Source organism: Mauremys reevesii, linkage group 18, assembly GCF_016161935.1.
Source record: "Mauremys reevesii isolate NIE-2019 linkage group 18, ASM1616193v1, whole genome shotgun sequence".
Lineage (NCBI taxonomy): Eukaryota > Metazoa > Chordata > Testudines > Geoemydidae > Mauremys > Mauremys reevesii.
In genome coordinates, this window is record NC_052640.1 from 4,692,413 (window position 1) to 4,709,763 (window position 17,351).

The 17,351-nt window shown below is 51.2% G+C and overlaps 1 protein-coding gene across 1 annotated transcript in view; it reads right to left on the reverse strand.

Annotated features, from left to right (window-relative positions):
• Positions 1 to 17,351, reverse strand: part of WSCD2 (WSC domain containing 2) — a 135,390-nt gene that overhangs the window by 79,392 nt on the left and 38,647 nt on the right. The window lies entirely within an intron of this gene.

Sequence of the window (17,351 nt, forward strand, 5' to 3'; positions counted from 1 at the left end):
GCTGCATACCCTCCCCCAGACAGATCCCAGTCAAGATAAAACACAAATCCTCTTCTTTCCTTTTGAAGCTTAGCAGTCTGGGATATTTTCAAATTAACCCAGGCATGTCACAGTTGCCACTGTGTTGTACACTGTGGCCTCTTGGAATTTCCTGGATTCAGACAGGATAGAACTCAGATTCTCTTGCTACGAAAGTACAGGTCCCTGCTAGCTAAGGGAGAATCTCTATTGGCTATCAGCAGTATAGGGCCTATGTCATACAGATGAGTTATGATGCCATCAAGTGGAGAATAGTGAGACTCTCTCTTTCTCTCTCTCGCTACCTATTTATTTACCTACTTCATCACAATATAATATGAATACCACTGAGACATTAAGTTGTCTGCAGATTCTCCAAATAATGTGAATCCTTAGAATCGGATCAGAATGTTTGACACTTTCCTATATAAGTATTTGGAGCAGGATTTCTGATGTTTCCAGCCTATTGACCAGCCTTTTTCGCATTGCGTTATATTTTAATTACCTTTCCCTCCACTCCAAAGCCTCTACAGATGCTAAATCTTTCAACCAGCTGGCAGAGGATTGCAGCATTTCATACAAAATGCATCTTTGGCATCGCCTTCCTGCCATGGTGTGTGGAAAGCCACATCCCCAAACAACTGCCTGCGTGTGTTCCCGTCAGAGTTTGAGCAAAGGCAGACTTCTCGGAGAACATCCAGCCAACCGGTCGATGAGACTGGGTTCAAAGCACGTGTCTTATCGTTCCTACAAACTCCCTGTTGGCCTGGCATATGGTTCCACATGGAGGAATGATTAGCTGTCTACATTTTCACCAACATTGCCTTGTTAAAGGGACAGCTAAACCTACTTAAAATGTGCTCATGAAGAGCAGAATGGATGGTAAGGGCTCTCCAGCTGAGCCTGAGGTTCAGCGTGAGGTGTTGCTGTGAAACAGGCAAGTTCTTTTAAACCAGCTCTGATTTTCAGTCTCTGGAGAGCATGTGTGAGCCTTTTGTGGCTGAAGACGGGAGTTCAAGCCTGGTTTGTTCAGGTCATTATGAAGCTGGTAGGCTGCTAGTCCAATGCATATCGTAGCAAATCTCCCTGCACAGCGGGGAATTCCTGCACAAGAGAGTCAAAGGAGAATGGCAGAGACCAGTGTCCTAGAGCCCAGTCAAAACTGCAGGTTGTTGGCAGAGCCAGGAGGAAGGAGCTCCTGGCTGGCATAGCAGGGGAGCTGCAGGTGAGGACGGAGGAGCATGATCAGTAGAGCCGGTGCAGGGAGCATCCCAGGGCTACAATGGCGGGGGAGGCTGCAAATGTGCTGGCAGAACTAAAATGAGAAGCTTGCACAGCACCTGCCTGCATCTTGTTTGGATCCAACCTTTGCTATCAGGCCATTCAGTTCTTGAGGATCAACTTCCTTCAAAAATGTGTCACCGCAAAGCACCTGATCCCCTCATCGAAACCATTCGCTACTTTGAGAAGTTCCTGCTGACTCAGAGGGATTGTCTTGGAGCTCAGCACGTGACTGCCCCCCTCACCCCAGGCGAGACGCCTCGAGGGCAGAGCAACAGGAAGGCCCCAGTTCTTAGAGCACAACAGCTGGAAGCAACCAGGGCTGACTCTTCTGATGAAATTCTCATGCCCTTGAGGATAAAACCCCCACTGGTGGCAGGAGAAAGAGCCTAGAGCTGGGGGAGTAATTTAGTAACCAACAGCAGCCACCCGGCTCTGATTCTCTCCAAAGGGGGCCGGTCCATGGTCAGGTGACCATAATGCAAATGATTTTTTTTGAAAATCGCTCTCTTCATATTAACACCCTGCTTCATTAACGGGCTCTGGATCTCGAATGCCCCCCGCAGCGGTCAGGGAACCGCCGTATTATACCTCTGCCACAACTCCCATCAGCACAGCCCCTCCTGCCCTCCCCAGGATCATGTGGTGGCATTGGTTCAGAGTGGCTCAGTTCAATTGGTCCCAGACTCCCACCCACTGACCCCCAACCATCACGTGGTGCAGACCCCTGGGATTTCGTTGAAGTCTCCCATCTAAGCATCGCTCAGCCTGGACTCGCCTTCGCTTGCTAAATCAGACACAATCGTAAGCCACGGTGGCCGTGCTACAGATACCCGTTCAGCTCCCTCATAATGACAAAAGAGACTCCCTGTTTCCCATACCAGAGTTGAGGAGGTGGTGACAAAACCATCCCCCAGAGAATGTACTGGTTCTTTTGTGACTAACGTCAGGTCTACACTCCAGACCTGTAATAGTAGAATGACGTCACTCATGGGCATGAAAAATCCACACCCCGAGCAACAGAGTTATACCGACCTAAGCCCTGGTGTAGACAGTGCTATGTTGGCGGGAGATCTTCTCCCATTGACACAGCTACCGCCTCTCGGGGAGGTAGATTAACTACACCAATGGGAGAAGCTCTACCAACGGCGTAGTAGTGTCTTCACTAAAGCACTACAGTGGCACAGCTGAGAACTCTGCACTGGTGCAGCCACGCCACTGCAGCGCTGTACGTGAAGACGAGCCCCAAGATGCGCTTAGAGGGGGAAACGATCGGTGAAATTCCGGGCAGAGCGGAGCACCTGCACTAGGCTCTTTGCACACGCAGGGTTTAAGTGCTGCATAGGGGGCATGCAGGTCATGCCCACAGACTGTGTAAGCCCAGAGAAAGGGGAGTAGGACCACAAGTGAAGAGTGCAACCTGAACAGCTCAACCCGGCTTCTTCTCCTTGTGCAAACGCCATTCTCACTCCTGGGCTCCAGACAGGAGGTTCTGACAAAATGGCCCAGTGCCATCAGGCCAGATCCTCAGCTGAGCTAAATCTGCACAGCTGTCTCTGCTTCATGGGTCTTCCCTTTGCATCTGGGAAAGCACAGAGCTGCTGCTACTGCATGGCACCGAGGAGCCCTGTCTTCAATGGAGCAACAGCACTTTATACCCGCTGGAGATCTGGCCCTAGGTAGGGATGCACTAGCTAGTTCATTGAAAAGCAGAAGTGACCCAAACCTCTGCCTAAAGCTTTCCCTGAACCCACACCGGGGAGGGGGGATTTGTTACAGTTCCGATAACTTTGCACCCATTATTTCTTTACTGAATGTGTCTCTCTGCCCCTAGCTTCACTGAAGACTAGAAATATTAAGGACCAACATGTAGCTGGCACAGCTGTTCTCCTGGTGTTTCTAATCCAATGAAACCCAGAAACAGGTTATTTCCAGACCAAAAAACATCCGGACCTGGACAGCCCCATGAAGCTCTCTTTAAATGTGGTCGTTCTCTTGCATTTTCCAGGCCATTCTGCATGACAGATGAGAAGCAACCATCAGAAACCCCTCCACCACAAAGCCATCCAGCATCAGCAACAAACTCCTCATTGCAGCCTGCCTAATAGAGCACACATCTGAGTGCAGAGGGAGGTTCGGTCACGGTCATTGTTTCCAATTAATGCTCTCCACCAAACAGATGTTCCTTGGTTATGTGCACTTAGAAAAAGAATGGATTTTACATTCATATTTCCCTCCCTAATCAAAGTAACATGCCATAGACAATTTGCGCTTCCAGGGTTCCTGCTATCTGAAAATCTCAACAGGCTTCACAAGTATAAGCATCATAAATCCCGGTCAGATAGGTTGGTGTTATTAGATGGAGAAACTGAGGCACAGTGAGTGCTAGAACTCGGCTCTCCTGATTGCTGCTCCACAAAACCGGCCTGCCTCTCAGGATTAGCCAACCCAGTCATTGTTCCGCTCCTGCCTGTCAAACTGCTCTAGCTGTGTGTCTCTTGCTCTGTTGTGCAAAGATACCTGTGTGAATTCCTTCAATGCCCGGGACCTTTCCTAGCCACTTTCTCCCACGGGAGGTCAGGTTTTCAAATGAGCTCAGCCCCCACAAATGAGGCCAGATTTTCAAACTGGCTCTGCTCCCAGCAGCTCCCACAGTGACACTTACAGCTCGATTTTCAGACGAGCTGCTCAGCACATGGGGTCTACGCTTTGCTAAAAGCCTGGCTCTTAGCCTCGGTATCTCTGTGGCCTCAGCTACCACCTCTGTGCTGATGAGAAAGTAGCCTCCTCCAGCCTCTGTCCTGGCTCCTCTCCGGCCACACACTATCCGTCTGGACCCCATACACGTCTGGCACTGTCTCAACTTTCTTGGGCCGCACGTCCCAAAAGGCACAAGTTCTTATTGTGGGCAAGAGGAATGTACCCAAGGGCAGCTTGTGCCAGGAAAATTACCCCTGGAAATGGCGTCATCAAGCCACAGCACCCTGAGGAGTCGGTGTGATTTGGAAAGGTCTAATTACACTGCAGCCCTTTGCCTTGCTGGGGGTGAGAGAGAGAGACTATCTGTATGCAGAGGCTACTGCGTGTCTCTAGCTAGGCCTTCCAGACCCTTCTTCAGACGTTCTCTCTGCAGCTCTGGGTTCCTCGCTGGGGTTTGCAGCCTTTACAACCGGGTGAGAAAGATTTGTAAGATGCGAATGAGGCAATTAGTATCAGACAGAAAACGTGGCGAGAAGACTCATGAACCCTGAACTGCTTCCCACAAAGGACAACGGTGCAAAACTGAGCGCTAGCCTCCCGGGAGTGTCTCAGGAGCTCCCCCTAGAGTCAGGGCAGCAGGCCACTGGGATCTCTTTCCTTTTCCAGCCTTTCGTTCTGTTCATTCAGGTCTTTCCCTCTTCACATTCCTTCTCCATCACACCGAGGGCCAGGCAGCAGGCACGGGCGCGTGGATTCATGCTAATTATCATTGCAATTAGCATACTCTAATGCTCTAATCAATTTATATCCGCTGCTCTCGGCCTGTTCACCCCAGATCTGAATGAGCTCTTATCACTAATGACTTGGGGTGGGCCAATAACTCACAACAGATAACTGATCACTTTTTCTGCTGAGTGTCCCCAAGCAAATCACAGGTTCCTCTCGTGTGTTTGTTACTGAACACGTCCTTTTTGCATTTTATTGTAAACCGCCCAGATTGCTCACAAACAATTATCTGAACGTAGCCAATCCCGAGTAGCTAAGAGTGAGCAGATCAGTCACATGGCATTGTTCCTGTTCCCTGATCGGATGAGTGAGCACGTGTGACCACTTCCTTGTGTGGATTTAAAATTCAGCTCCTCCAGGTGGCATTGAAAATCGCTTTACAGGAGCCTTCGTGCTAGTGAAACCCACCTGCAGGACAGACGCAAAGGGGGCACAGGCACGGCTGAAACCAATTTATTTCACCTGGGAGCAACTCTCCAAGGCCCAGTGTTTGCAGCGCTTCCCTGGCTCTCATGGAGAGGTATCCACCCCTGTGCAGAGAAACCAGCATAAGGTTTATGCATCACTTGCATCCTATCTCAGGCCATGGATTTAAATGGAGCTTTATCATTGGCCTTGTGCTGGGCCCTCTGCAGGCTGACTCCGTCTGCTGGAGTGAAGGTTTTGTCTCTTTCTGCTTTGCTACAAGGCAGACTTGCTAAGTCCCTTGTCCCACAATGTAAATGTGGATGTTAGGTTTGCCAGGTGTCTGATTTTCAACCGGAATGCCTGGGACCCTGGCGGCTCCGGTCAGCACCGCTGATTGGGTCATTAAAAGTCTGGTCGGCAGCACAGAGGGGCTAAAGCAGGTTCACTACGGCTCCCAGAAGCAGCGGCATGTCCCCTCTCTGGCTCCTACGTGTAGGGGCAGCCAGGGGGCTCCGCACGCTGCCCCCACAGCTCCCATTGGCCGGAAGCGGTGCCTGTGGATGGGGCAGCGTGAAGAGCTGCTGGTCACACCTCCGCACAGAAGCCAGAGGCGGGACATGCCACTGCTTCTGGGAGCTGCTTGAGGTAAGCGGCACCCAGAGCCTGCACCCTGCCCCTCTCCCATGCCCCAACCCCCTGCCCCAGCCCTGATCCACCTCCCACCCTCCAGACCCCATTGGTCCCAGCCCCCTTCTGCACCCACCCCCTTCTGCACCCAAAATCTTCATCCCCAGCCCCACCCCAGAGCATCTCTCAGAAGATTATTTCCCTGTGTTCTAAAGTAGGTACTAGTGATGGGTGGCATCAGGTCAGGGGTATCGCAGGATATTCCACCTAAGCATACTTGACTGCCTATGTCTCTGTTCAAGGGGTAACCAAGCACTCAGGCATCCATATTCTGTTGCTTGTGGCGATGGTTCATTGAGGAAGCAAAATTAGAGGCCTTTATAAAAAGACCATACTGTGTATCAGGCATGAGCACTAAACGCTGCAGTTATGCTAGCTAGGATACAAACCACAAGTGTGATCCATCCACATGCTTCAGGCCAGAAGCTGATTTCCAGCTTGGGGTCAGGAAGGAATTGTCACCACTTTTTAAAAAGTGACCAGGTAAGTAGCCAAAAGCAATTAACCATCTGAATTACAAGGGCAATGGCATGTTAGCTGCAGGTTGCCAGTTTCATGAATGAGCTGATTAACAGGTGGGAAGGGAGACTTGGATCCGTGTGTCTGCAACATAAAAGTTTCCAAGGCCAAAGTGGCCTCTGAGGGCATGGGCCAGCCACATGCAGGGCTGAGACATGTGCCGTGCTACTGACCGCCTTGACAGCCCCAGGGTGTGTTACGGGACTAGAGGGGCTTTATGCCTGGTAGTAAGGGTGACAAGTTAGAGTGACGACATTTGGTTTTTAATGCCATTTGATTGCTAGGGAAGTTCCACTGAATTTTTCTAGCAAGAATAGAATAACCTTCTCACTCCGCGATATACACAGTCACACACGCACACTGATATACACACACAGACACACCCCAGTAGCTGCCCGGTGTACAACATATCCGTACGTACAGCATCCATTTTCACTCTTTTCCTCTCCACTCCATTGTGCCACCCTCCCTGCACATTTGCTCTTCACTCTGCTGCAGTAGGGTCTGTCTTTCAACGGTTTTCCCTTCTCCTCTCCTGTTCTCCCCTCTCCCCTCCCCGTCTTTCCAAAGCCGGACACAAATGCGATAATGGCCTGGACTTTCCGCTGGGTTTGAAATGAGGCAAAGAGTTTCCCGTCCCTGGTAGGCAATGAGGCCTGTGCAGACTGATCCCCGGGGCAGCCTTTTGCACCGTCCCATTAATCACAACCCTTGGAGACTGTCATGCTTCGGGCCGGACTCCCACAAACGAATGAAAAGCAAATTTACAGCCAAGTCGTCAAAGGGGCTTCAGTAATTCCCCAGCAGCATCCCCAGGCAGACTCTTCCGATTGGCTGTTCATTCAGATTCATATTTAATGAGCCGGCAGCTATTCAGTCACAAAGGTGCTGCAGGGCAAATGTCACCGTTAATCGTGGCCTTGTCAGAACGAATGGGAGAAATCTATGAAAACCCTCGAATTCAGGGGGTACTTTGCTTTAATTTAACTTTTTGTAAATTGCATCTTTGTTGCTGGGAAGTGGCTGAGTTCTAAATAGCCGATTCCCAGCCTTCCAAAGGCCAGGCCCCAAGGATTTCCCTTAGATGAGAATGGCTGCATGCCACGAGGGCAGCTAATATGAATGAATTCACCTGGTCCTGATGTTGTCTGCGGAAATGCATTGTCACAAGAACCAGAACCACCTTATACAACATTTCCCCTGTTATTTCGCCAGTCAGGCGAGTGCTACATAATCACAAGCACTCAGCCTGGATAATGACGGTGGCAGAATCCGCCTGCCCCGTTGCCTACCCAAGTCAAAGAGCCAATGAAAGGGTACAGAACTGTGCATGCAAAGCAGGTAATAGCTCGTCTGTGCACACCCATGCAGCGGCTTGCAGGCACCCAACGTTCCTATGCATCCTCAGGGATACACCATTGTGCCCACATATGAAAATCTGCCCCATGTGCCATTAGGCAGGCAGGGGACATGGCCCGAGCACGCTGCCCATTCTGCTGGTGCCCAGCTTGCTGACCTGCAAATGATTGCCTGGTGCATGAGCTTCTGTTCTCCCCTTTGCCCTGCTCTGGGTTGGTGGGAAGACGGAGGTGCTGAAAAGGGTCACAAATAAGACAGGCCTTCGCCCTTCAGTGATCCAAGGATGCTGTTTCTAATGGCGCCCGTGTCGCCCCTCTCGCACAAAGAGAATGCCTCGTAGTGTGCAGTGCAGACGGGTCAGCATGGACATACACACAAATACACCTTCATAAGCCTGGACCAAGCTCTTGGCATGAGCAGACTGAATGCTGATACTGTCTATCGGGCATTCCCATGAACAGGCAGGGCAGTTATGCTAGCTCGGATACAATCAATCCTCATGCCTCAGGGCAGAAGTTAATTTCCAGCTCGGGGTCAGGAGGTAATTCTCCCCATCACCCATGTTACAGCGTTGCACAAGCAGTTCTGGAGGAGGGCATGAGAACTGCTTCTCAGTCTGACTCACTAGCAGATTTTCCAGCCTCCTCTTTATGTGCTGTGGAAGACGGCTTTGCTCGTCAATAAATGGGATATCGTGTAATGTCCCCCTCCCTCCCTCCCACCCACCTGTGTTTCAGATCAGCTGCAAATTCCACACTGCTTATGTTCTTGGCTACATACCACAGCTTTTTAGCATTGTGCTGACTGGAGGAGGAGGGGAAAGTGGAGGGTTTGGGGATTTTAGGGGGACTGTGCTTGAGTCTCCCTTATTTCCCCAAGTTTGCAGACAGCGCGGACACCTTAGATCTTGCAGGACAATATCTTTGTGACATTGCATCCAGTGCAACAGCAAGGCAAGAACACAGTCCTCTTGGCTCAGCTCTGGCTGATGGTACAATAATATGCCGGGCCTGTTGGAGCGAGAGGCACAGCAGTAGCTGTGGCCATTAACTCTTTCTTTAATACCATTTTCAGCATATTGGAGAGCACCTTGCAGTGCTGGGAATGGCGAGATCAGGCTCCTGGATAGACACAGAGCCCATTGAAAATGCTCAGCTATTTCAGCCTCAGTTTCCCTAGCAACTCTTCTTCGAGGGCTCACCAGAGGGAAGGGGAATTACAGTGACTATAAACCCCGGTCATACGGGGATGCTCGCCTGATATCACCAGCTGGGAAGCACGCACGTTTCACACTTGAAATCAGCGCTCCCCAAATGACACGGAGCTGGTGCAAGTGCTGGACAGAGGTTCCAGTCGGTTTGCCCGTTGCTAGTACACATGCACGCGGACACTGCCGCGCTTGTAGAAGGTGTGTAGCTATTCAACAGCCCCCTCCTCTGAGTTTCAGCAGGCATCAGAGCGAGTTCCCGCCTGGGTTTTACATCTGCATCAGAACAGTTCCTATTTTCTCCAAAGTGGTTCCCCATCCCTATTGCAGATGCACTTCACGGTTCCTTACTCAGAGCGACCACACTGTGGGAAATAAATAAATAACACTGGGCCTGTGGCGGGGCCAGGCAGAGCCCCTGTGAGAACCAGGGTTTGGGCCTGGTAGAGGGGATGATAAGACCCAGCTGGGCAGGGGTCAGGAGAGTGCCTGATGAGCCCCTGGCTCTTATAAAGGCTGATAGAGCTCAGTTAAGGAGGAGAGCTTGAGGGGGTAGGCTGGTGTCTCTGGCAGGGGAAAGGCCTAGGTAGATGGTCTATAGGAGGGATGGGGAAGAGATGCCAGCAGCAGGGAGGTCTGTGCCATGGTGGCTGTTGGAGTTATGTTGGACTGGTTTATTATGGGGTTTGCTGGAGATTGTAGGTGGGAATGGTCAATGGTGTCCTGGAGAAAGGGTCTGAGCAGACTCTGGGGTGTGGAGTTTAAGCTTCCCTGGGTTGGGAGATAAGCCAGCAGCCTATAGGGTCCTGATGTGAATCTGGGCAGAAATCAGGGGAAGATTTTCCTGAGTAATGACCACAGGACTTGAAATAACAATGATTGACTCCAGGGGGTTCACTTGTGATGAGCCCTCTAGTTACTTACATGGTTCCTGCCACCACGGTGCCTGAACACCTCCCAGTCAGGAGTGGATTTTATCCTGGGAGGCCGGGCAGTCTGATCCTCCTCGTACAGAGGGGAACCAAGGCACAGGGTGGAACAAGTGACTTGTCCAAGGTCAAAGAGGATGTGTGGCAGTGCAGGGAACTTTTGCTTCTCAGTGCAGCACACAACCCACCATCCCACCGTCCTGCCTCATGAAACTTCGGCAGCTGGACAAAGTCACCAGACCAGTGGCTCTTGCAGCATGGAAGAGGTCTAGTTTTTAGCTGCCTTTGTTTTCATATGGCATGTTCTTACCTTGTTGAGCTACTTTTGTTTGGGACTGACTTAGGAAGGGGATGGGGTTTGACTTGACTTCTCACGCGGAAAGGCATTTCACTTGTGCAGGGTTATCGCACTAGACGCTGACTAGATTAGAACCACACAGGGTAAAATGCTGGTTATGGCTCAGCAAGGCCAGGTGTCTCCAGACAGGCAAACAGACTAACTGGTTGCTGAGGGCGGGGAGAGAGGTTAGAGACTTCTCACTTCAGATCCAACCTAGGATTTGACTCCCACCTGACGGCTGTTCAGTGCTCTCATGGCAGCTGTTTTTCTACCATGCTCCTCACCAGGTGGCGTGGCATCTATCCACTCACTTCTGAAAGGAAAAGTCGGCCCATCATGACTGGCCCCTTGGTTTGCAGAAATAGCAGAGACTGACGGGGCCCATGCAGCCTCAACTCACTAGCCATTCAGGCTGGTCCCTCCAAGTAAGGACTGGGGCATGAGAGAACCTAGCTAGATGACTCAGACCCCAGGGCTTTTGGGGCGTAGAGCAGAGCTAAATTCTGCAAGCCATGCCCACCTGGTGTAGTGCTCTGTCTCCCTCTAGTAGTGACAGCCTCATAGCTAGAGGTTGGGCCTGCTACCGCTCAGCTGGGCTAACAGAGCTGGGTTGCAGCTCAAGCAGGAGGGGCTCAGGCCTTAAGATCCAGAGGTCACCGGCTCAATCCCTGCTACCAGCAACCCCCTTATCAAAGAAAATTCGGAATGAAATGATCATACTCCAGGACACTCACTAGTTTTTCCCATATGCTGTTGATAAGCAGCAGAGAGAGTTCATTCACATCACCAAGATTCACTGGTCCATTGAGCCTCTAGCAAGTGAACAAATGCCCCTGTGGGCAGATTACAGAGATGCCAGAGATGCCGTCTATGAAAATCCAGTCGGTGCTGCTGTCTGGTTGGCACATGCCGGAGTGCTGGGCTGATAGCGAAGATGCCGGGGGAGTATTAATATTATTGTTGTTCGTATCACAGTAGCACCTAGAGGCCCCAACTGAAATCAGAGCCCCGTTATGCTAGGTGCTGCACAGATGCATGAGAAGGGCCCCTGCCCTGAAGAACTTGCAGTCTAAATAGACCAGGGCGACAGAGAAGAGAGGTGAAGTAACGTGCCCAAATCACAGGGTGAGTCAGTAGCAGAGCTGGGAACAGCACCTCCTCTGCTAGCCCACACTGCCTCTCAATGCGACCTACTTAGAAACACTCAGTATGAATAGTGGCGTTACTATTTTAGTGCTTCCGTTGTTTACCAAAGCTGATGCCAGTCTTCCGTTCACTGCTCACAGCTGACCCTCTGGCTAATACCCCCTCCTTCATTAGACAGCGGGAGCTGGTGTTCCCCAAGGAAGAAGATGTTACAGAACGGGCTGTATCGTCCATATTCATGAATGCCGTGTAATCGGAGCACTTTGCTTTCCCTTATTACAACCAATATCTTTCCCCTGTAGAAACTGCTTTGTAGCTGTGTGAGGTACTTACGACACAAGGGGCTAGAAATCAATTTTATCCAGCCAGCTGCTTTGATACTCATCTTATTTTGATATGGGAAAAAATCCCATCTCTAGCCTAACTTGTTAGTGTAATAACAATACCCAGTAGAGTGCGACAGGGCCTGCTTTATGGTTAGCTCAGGTGCCAGGGTGGCGAGTTAAAAAAGCAGGTGAATGTACAGTTGTGGGGAAATGGGGGGGAGGGGATATCAACAAGCAAAAGAGATTTCCTAGTGCCCTCAAAAGCAAAATTACAAGTACAGCTTCAGTCATCCCACCCCAAAGTATCTCAGTCTTCCCTTCCGGGAGCGCCACACAACGCTGCTCACACAACACAGCAGAGGGGACGGAGCCCGGAACTAAATACACACCGAACTCTCCTGCTGCTGAGAAATGGGCCGGCGAGAGGAACCATGGACCGGGACTGACTCTGGGAAGAGGCAGCAATGGCTCACCCAGCTGTGGGAAGGAGAAGCTGTGGGTGGAGGAGATGCAGCAGGACCTCGATGGGGAAGGGAGAGGAGTATGGGCCATGGGAGAAAGGTGGTGCATGGTTATGGAAGCTGGCTGGGGGCGCAGAAGAAGCAGCTGGGAGCTACCAGAGTCCATCAGAACCTATAGCAGATTGTGAGGCTTGAGCAGCAAGACAGAACTCGTCTGCGTTTTTGGTGTCATTGGGCTGCTGGGTTGTTCAGGCTCAGACAAGAAAACACCTGTTTTTCATATTTCACTGAGCCGTTGTGGGGGAGAGACAAGAGTTGCTCTGGGCCACCGATGAGAGAGGCAGAGAGGCTCTGGGTTTATTTCATCTGCCCTTGTCCATCGCGGGAGCTACTGGACCAAAAATGTACCTTTGCTTGGGATGTAGCCACGATACCACGGGAGGCTCAGAAAGACAGAGAGAGAAACCGCCCCTAGTGAGTGTATGTGACAGAGCAGGGCTACTGGGAGAAAACTGCACATCTCTGCAGTGCCAACACACACCACAGCCCAATGAGAGCAGGGCACTGCCGCCTGCTTCTCAACCATCCCACCCCAGCAACCAGCTCACCATCTTGTCTTGACCAGTCAGGCTTCACAATATCCCTGGGAGGTGGCTAGTATCATGACCCCTCTCCCACCTCCATTTTAATGAGGGGGACCCTTAGGCACAGAAAGGTGAGTCAGTAGCTAAGGTCGCACAATAGCAGAGCTGGGATTTGAACTCAGGACCTCCTGTCTCCCATGTTCTACATAAAGAGCCCAGGTGGGTGAGGGAATAACTTCTGTGCCTGAGATAGCCCCACCGACCTCTTCTTCGCTCGTTTCTGCAGATACCAGTGAAGCGCTCGTGGCTGCCTGAATTTGGTCCAAATCTGCATATTCACTGCCGGGTGCCCCTGTTGATCGGAGAGGCAGATGCGTAATCACCTTTCACGTCTTATCCTCGTTAGTTAGATTAGGCCTTTTAAAGCCCTTTCTAAATTAATTGTGCAGCTAAAACAGACGGAAGCTGTTTTGATTCACCCCTGGGCAATAGACCAGCAGCACCAGAGCCCCTTATTGCAGAGGAGTTTGCGAGGAAATAGAGAGCGGCTTCCTTCAGCGAGACCAGGTAGCTCCTTCCCCTACATCTGGGCAGGACAGCACCTGAAACGGCCTCCTTCTCAACAGGCTGCTGCAACGCATCTTCAGAGGGGGCGAGCCTGGCTCCAGCTGCCACAGGGAAGAGATTCAGAGGCTTCAAGGCCAGAAGTGACCCTGGTGACCCTCTGCTCTGACTGCCTGGGTAGCATAGGCCAGAGACCTGCCCTGCAGTCATTCCTGGAGCAGAACTTTTAGAAAAACATCCAGCTGCTTCTTCTGCCTCCCAGGTGATTGTCAGTGATGGAGAATCCACCACGACCCTCAGTAAATGGTTCCAGTGGTTAATTCTAGATCACTCTGTATCAGGGACTCAAACCTGGGTGTCCTATGTCCTAGCCCATCCTCAAACCCCCAAGCCACAGAGCAAGCACCTGCCTTGGTCTCCCGCTCTCCCCGCCCCAGACCCGGAAACCAATAAGTCTGCAAAACATTTTGGCTTTCACAAAAAACCATATTTTAATGAACACATTCCGACTAGCTCTGGTTAGGAGGCCCCTCTCTAGTAAGGGCCTAATCTTTGTCATGCGACTGAGCCCTGCACCTCCCAGGCTGGAGATGGGTGTCTCCCATTGAAACCAGCTGGCCATCCCCTCCTTCCCGACACAGACCGACATGCTGGCCGACTGGGGCCCATAGGTTACATCCGTGCATAGGTTTAGCAGCACCTCTCTTTTGGAGCTCTAGGACACAATGCCTCTGGGATCTGCTGCTTGGGCCATGCATCTCCACCCTGCCGCTGACGTGGGGCTGGGCCTGGAAAGCACGGCTTTGCCTGTGTGCCCCCGCCACCTAGTCAGTGTGCTAGCCGGACTCTCCTGTTAGTGCCTGACCAGAAAGATAAACCGTTTACTGCTGACCGGGGGGGCCAATCCCTGCCTGAAAGCATCTCTTTGTCCACCGAGGCTTCCTATGTTCTTCCTATGCTTCTGCAAGCGGTGGAGACTAATATCTAGTGCAGCTCCTCGGGGGCACCGGGCAGAATGGGGTGCCAACATCCCTCTGCAGCAATATCCCTCCTCCCAGAACCCAATGGGCAGTTCTCTGCTGGGGTTATCCCTTGATGTGACTTGGTGTCTGGAGCAGGGTACCAGCTGCTCCCCGGGGCATCACCCCAAGCTGATAGCCTATTGGGGTTCTTCTAATGCCCAGCCAGGGGGGCACCAGCTCTCCCAGTAAGAGAGGCAGCTCGGGTGCCACGTGATGCAGACAGAATGTCAGGACGGCCCAGAGCGCATTATCACAACGTATTTGCTGTAGAAACATTCTAAATGATTTAATCTGTGCCAAGCGCTGTATCTCAGCACACCCTCCAGACCGGCTTGCTGACAGGCACACAGCCCCTCTCTGCATGCACACGGGCTCATTTCCCATCGGAATGGAATTTTTAGTCAATCTCAGCTTTCAAAAAACACATAACAGACTGTCTGCAGCTCTCGCCCGGCTTTTCCCCCTTCCTCTTCCTTCCGAAATTCAAGCAGACAAGCTGAGCTATTACTTTTTTTTTTAAACACACTGTAAATGTTTTCCAGATTCTCTATCACTCAAATGTCTCTCCGAGCCCATGGGACATTTCCTACCCTCCGATCTGAAAAGCAGCAAAGATTACTGCAGCTCCGAAGAGCTCATAACTGTGCCACAAAAGAGCTCGGTGACAAGTCAGTTGGCGCCTCTCTTTTGTGGCTTGATGACCTGTGAGTATCAAAAGTTTGAAGGACTGTTGCTTCCTGGGGACGGCTCAGCATTTGCGATCAACTCCATTCCCTCCAGTAGCAGTGTAAGAAGAGAGCCTGCCGGTGGGGGCTAGCTGGCTATGGGGGATTGGTAATGGCATATGGAGAATTTCACCTCCAGGCTGCTGGGTTTGAATCCAGCCCAAGCAAACAAAGGTTCGGTGGCACCTTACAGTGGTTTGATGGCCTCTGCGATACAGCTGATGATCTCAATCCAGTGTCTGATGGAAAGGTGATTGTTCCAAGAGGCCCGACTGTGGGCGGACTCAGCAGAGCGGCCAGGGACTGACTGATCCCTAGAGACCAACAGGTGGTTTTGCCAAGCAGTGAGTTGACTTTACATCTCGCGGATGTGAGAAGATGTTCCTACTGCCTGGTCTGAAAGTCCCATGAGGCCATCTCTGATTCATGCCGTGCTGGCCAAAGCTCTCTTCCCGGCTGCTGCTCTAGCCGAGTGTTCTTGCATGCAGGCAGCCCTGGCATGCCGGTAGATTGGGTACCAGGTGCTCAGCTTGGTGAAAGGCATATTGAGTTCTGTGCTGCAAGAGGGGACTGTTGATGGCACCAACAAGGAGTTGGGAAGTTTCGGTAAAGTCTGATCCTAACAGATGCTGAGCACCCATCCAAGGAGGCAATCACTTGTCCGGGGTGGTCTAGTTATTACATAGTCCTGCTTGAGTGCAGGGGTCTGGACTAGATGACCTACTGAGGTCCCTTCCAGTCCCACGATTCTATGATTCTAAGCACTAGAAGAATGGGGTATTGGAGGGGGAGTGGAAAGGAGGGAGATTCCACAACCTCCCCAGGCAATTTATCCCAGTGTTTAACCACCCTGATAGTTAGGAAGTTTTTCCTAATATCCAACCTAAACCTTGCTTGCTGCAGTTTAAGCCCATTGCTTCTTGTCCAATCCTTGGAGGTTAAGGAGAACAATCTTTCTCCCATCTCCTTGTAACAACCTTTTATGTACTTGAAAACTGTTCTCATGTCCCCTCTCAGTCTTCCCTTCTCCAGCCTAAACAAACCCAGTTTTTTCAGCCTTCACTCATAGCTCATGTTTTCTAGACTTTAATCTTTTTTGTTGCTCTTCTCTGGACTTTCTCCAATTTGTCCACGTCTTTCCTGAAATGTGGCGCCCAGAACTGGACACAGTACTCCTGTTGAGGCCTATCAGCGCGGAAGAATTACTTCTCGTGTCTTGCTTAAAACACTTCTGCTAATACATCCTGGAATGAGGTTCACTTTTTTTTTTCACACTGTTGACTCATATTTAGCTTGTGATCCTCTATGAGCCCCAGATCCCTTTCCTAGGCAGCCATTTCCCATTTTGTATGTGTGCAACTGATTGTTCCTTACAAGTGGAGCACTTTGCATTTGTCCTATTGCGTCTTTCGTGTGAGCATCTCTGTTGCCTTCAGTCAGAGGCGTAGCTGCAACGCTGACCTTCAAGCTACCCCGCTGAGAAGTACTGTAACCGAATTCGGCTTCCTTGGCCCACAGATAGACAGCCCTGGGAAAGGGGGTGGGGGAAGGTTCCTTCATCTCAGGAAGTGTCTCTGTTCTTCTCGCCACTGAAGTTGTGTGGTGACAGCAACCCATGCAGGCTGGAGGGAGCTGCTCCTGTGCCCTTTAAGGGATAAACAGCCCCTAATCTTTGGTTCGCTGAGCTTGGGGCTGCTAGTTATTCTGTTATTCTGGGGGCTGTGTCTGCTGGTGCCAACCCGTGGCCGAGTAGCTGGTGAGTCTGCATAACGGTGCAATTGGTCTGATTCTGACCTTGCCCCATTTCTACACCGGAGGAACTCCATGGACTTCCGGGGGAGAAACTCCAGCTGACACCAGAGTAAGTGAGAGCAGAATCTGGCTCAAAGGTGCAAAGGTCAGAGCTCCGGAGGGCTCAGCCAGCTGGCCCAGGGAGAAGGCTGCCTTTTAACTTGGAAGGGCTGATTCGCAATCACCCGACACCCAATGGAGCGATTGCCACTGATTCAAAATGGGAAGTCAATCCTTCCGACTCCGATCTGGCAGTGAGTAACTGAGGGGGTAGAGAGTCAGCTTTGGGCGCATAATAAGCCTGATTCGCCTCTGAAATCCAGACAGAAGTAACCTCACCAAAATCAACGGAGCTAAGAGAGATGGCTCTCACCCAGCGGTTCCAGCCACGAGGTGTTGTCAGCACAGGCCATTGATTTAGGGAAGTGTGGGAAACCAAAGACACTGGGGGCTCTGTCGTCCTGCTGATGTGCAAGAGAATTATTCACCAAGCTTCCT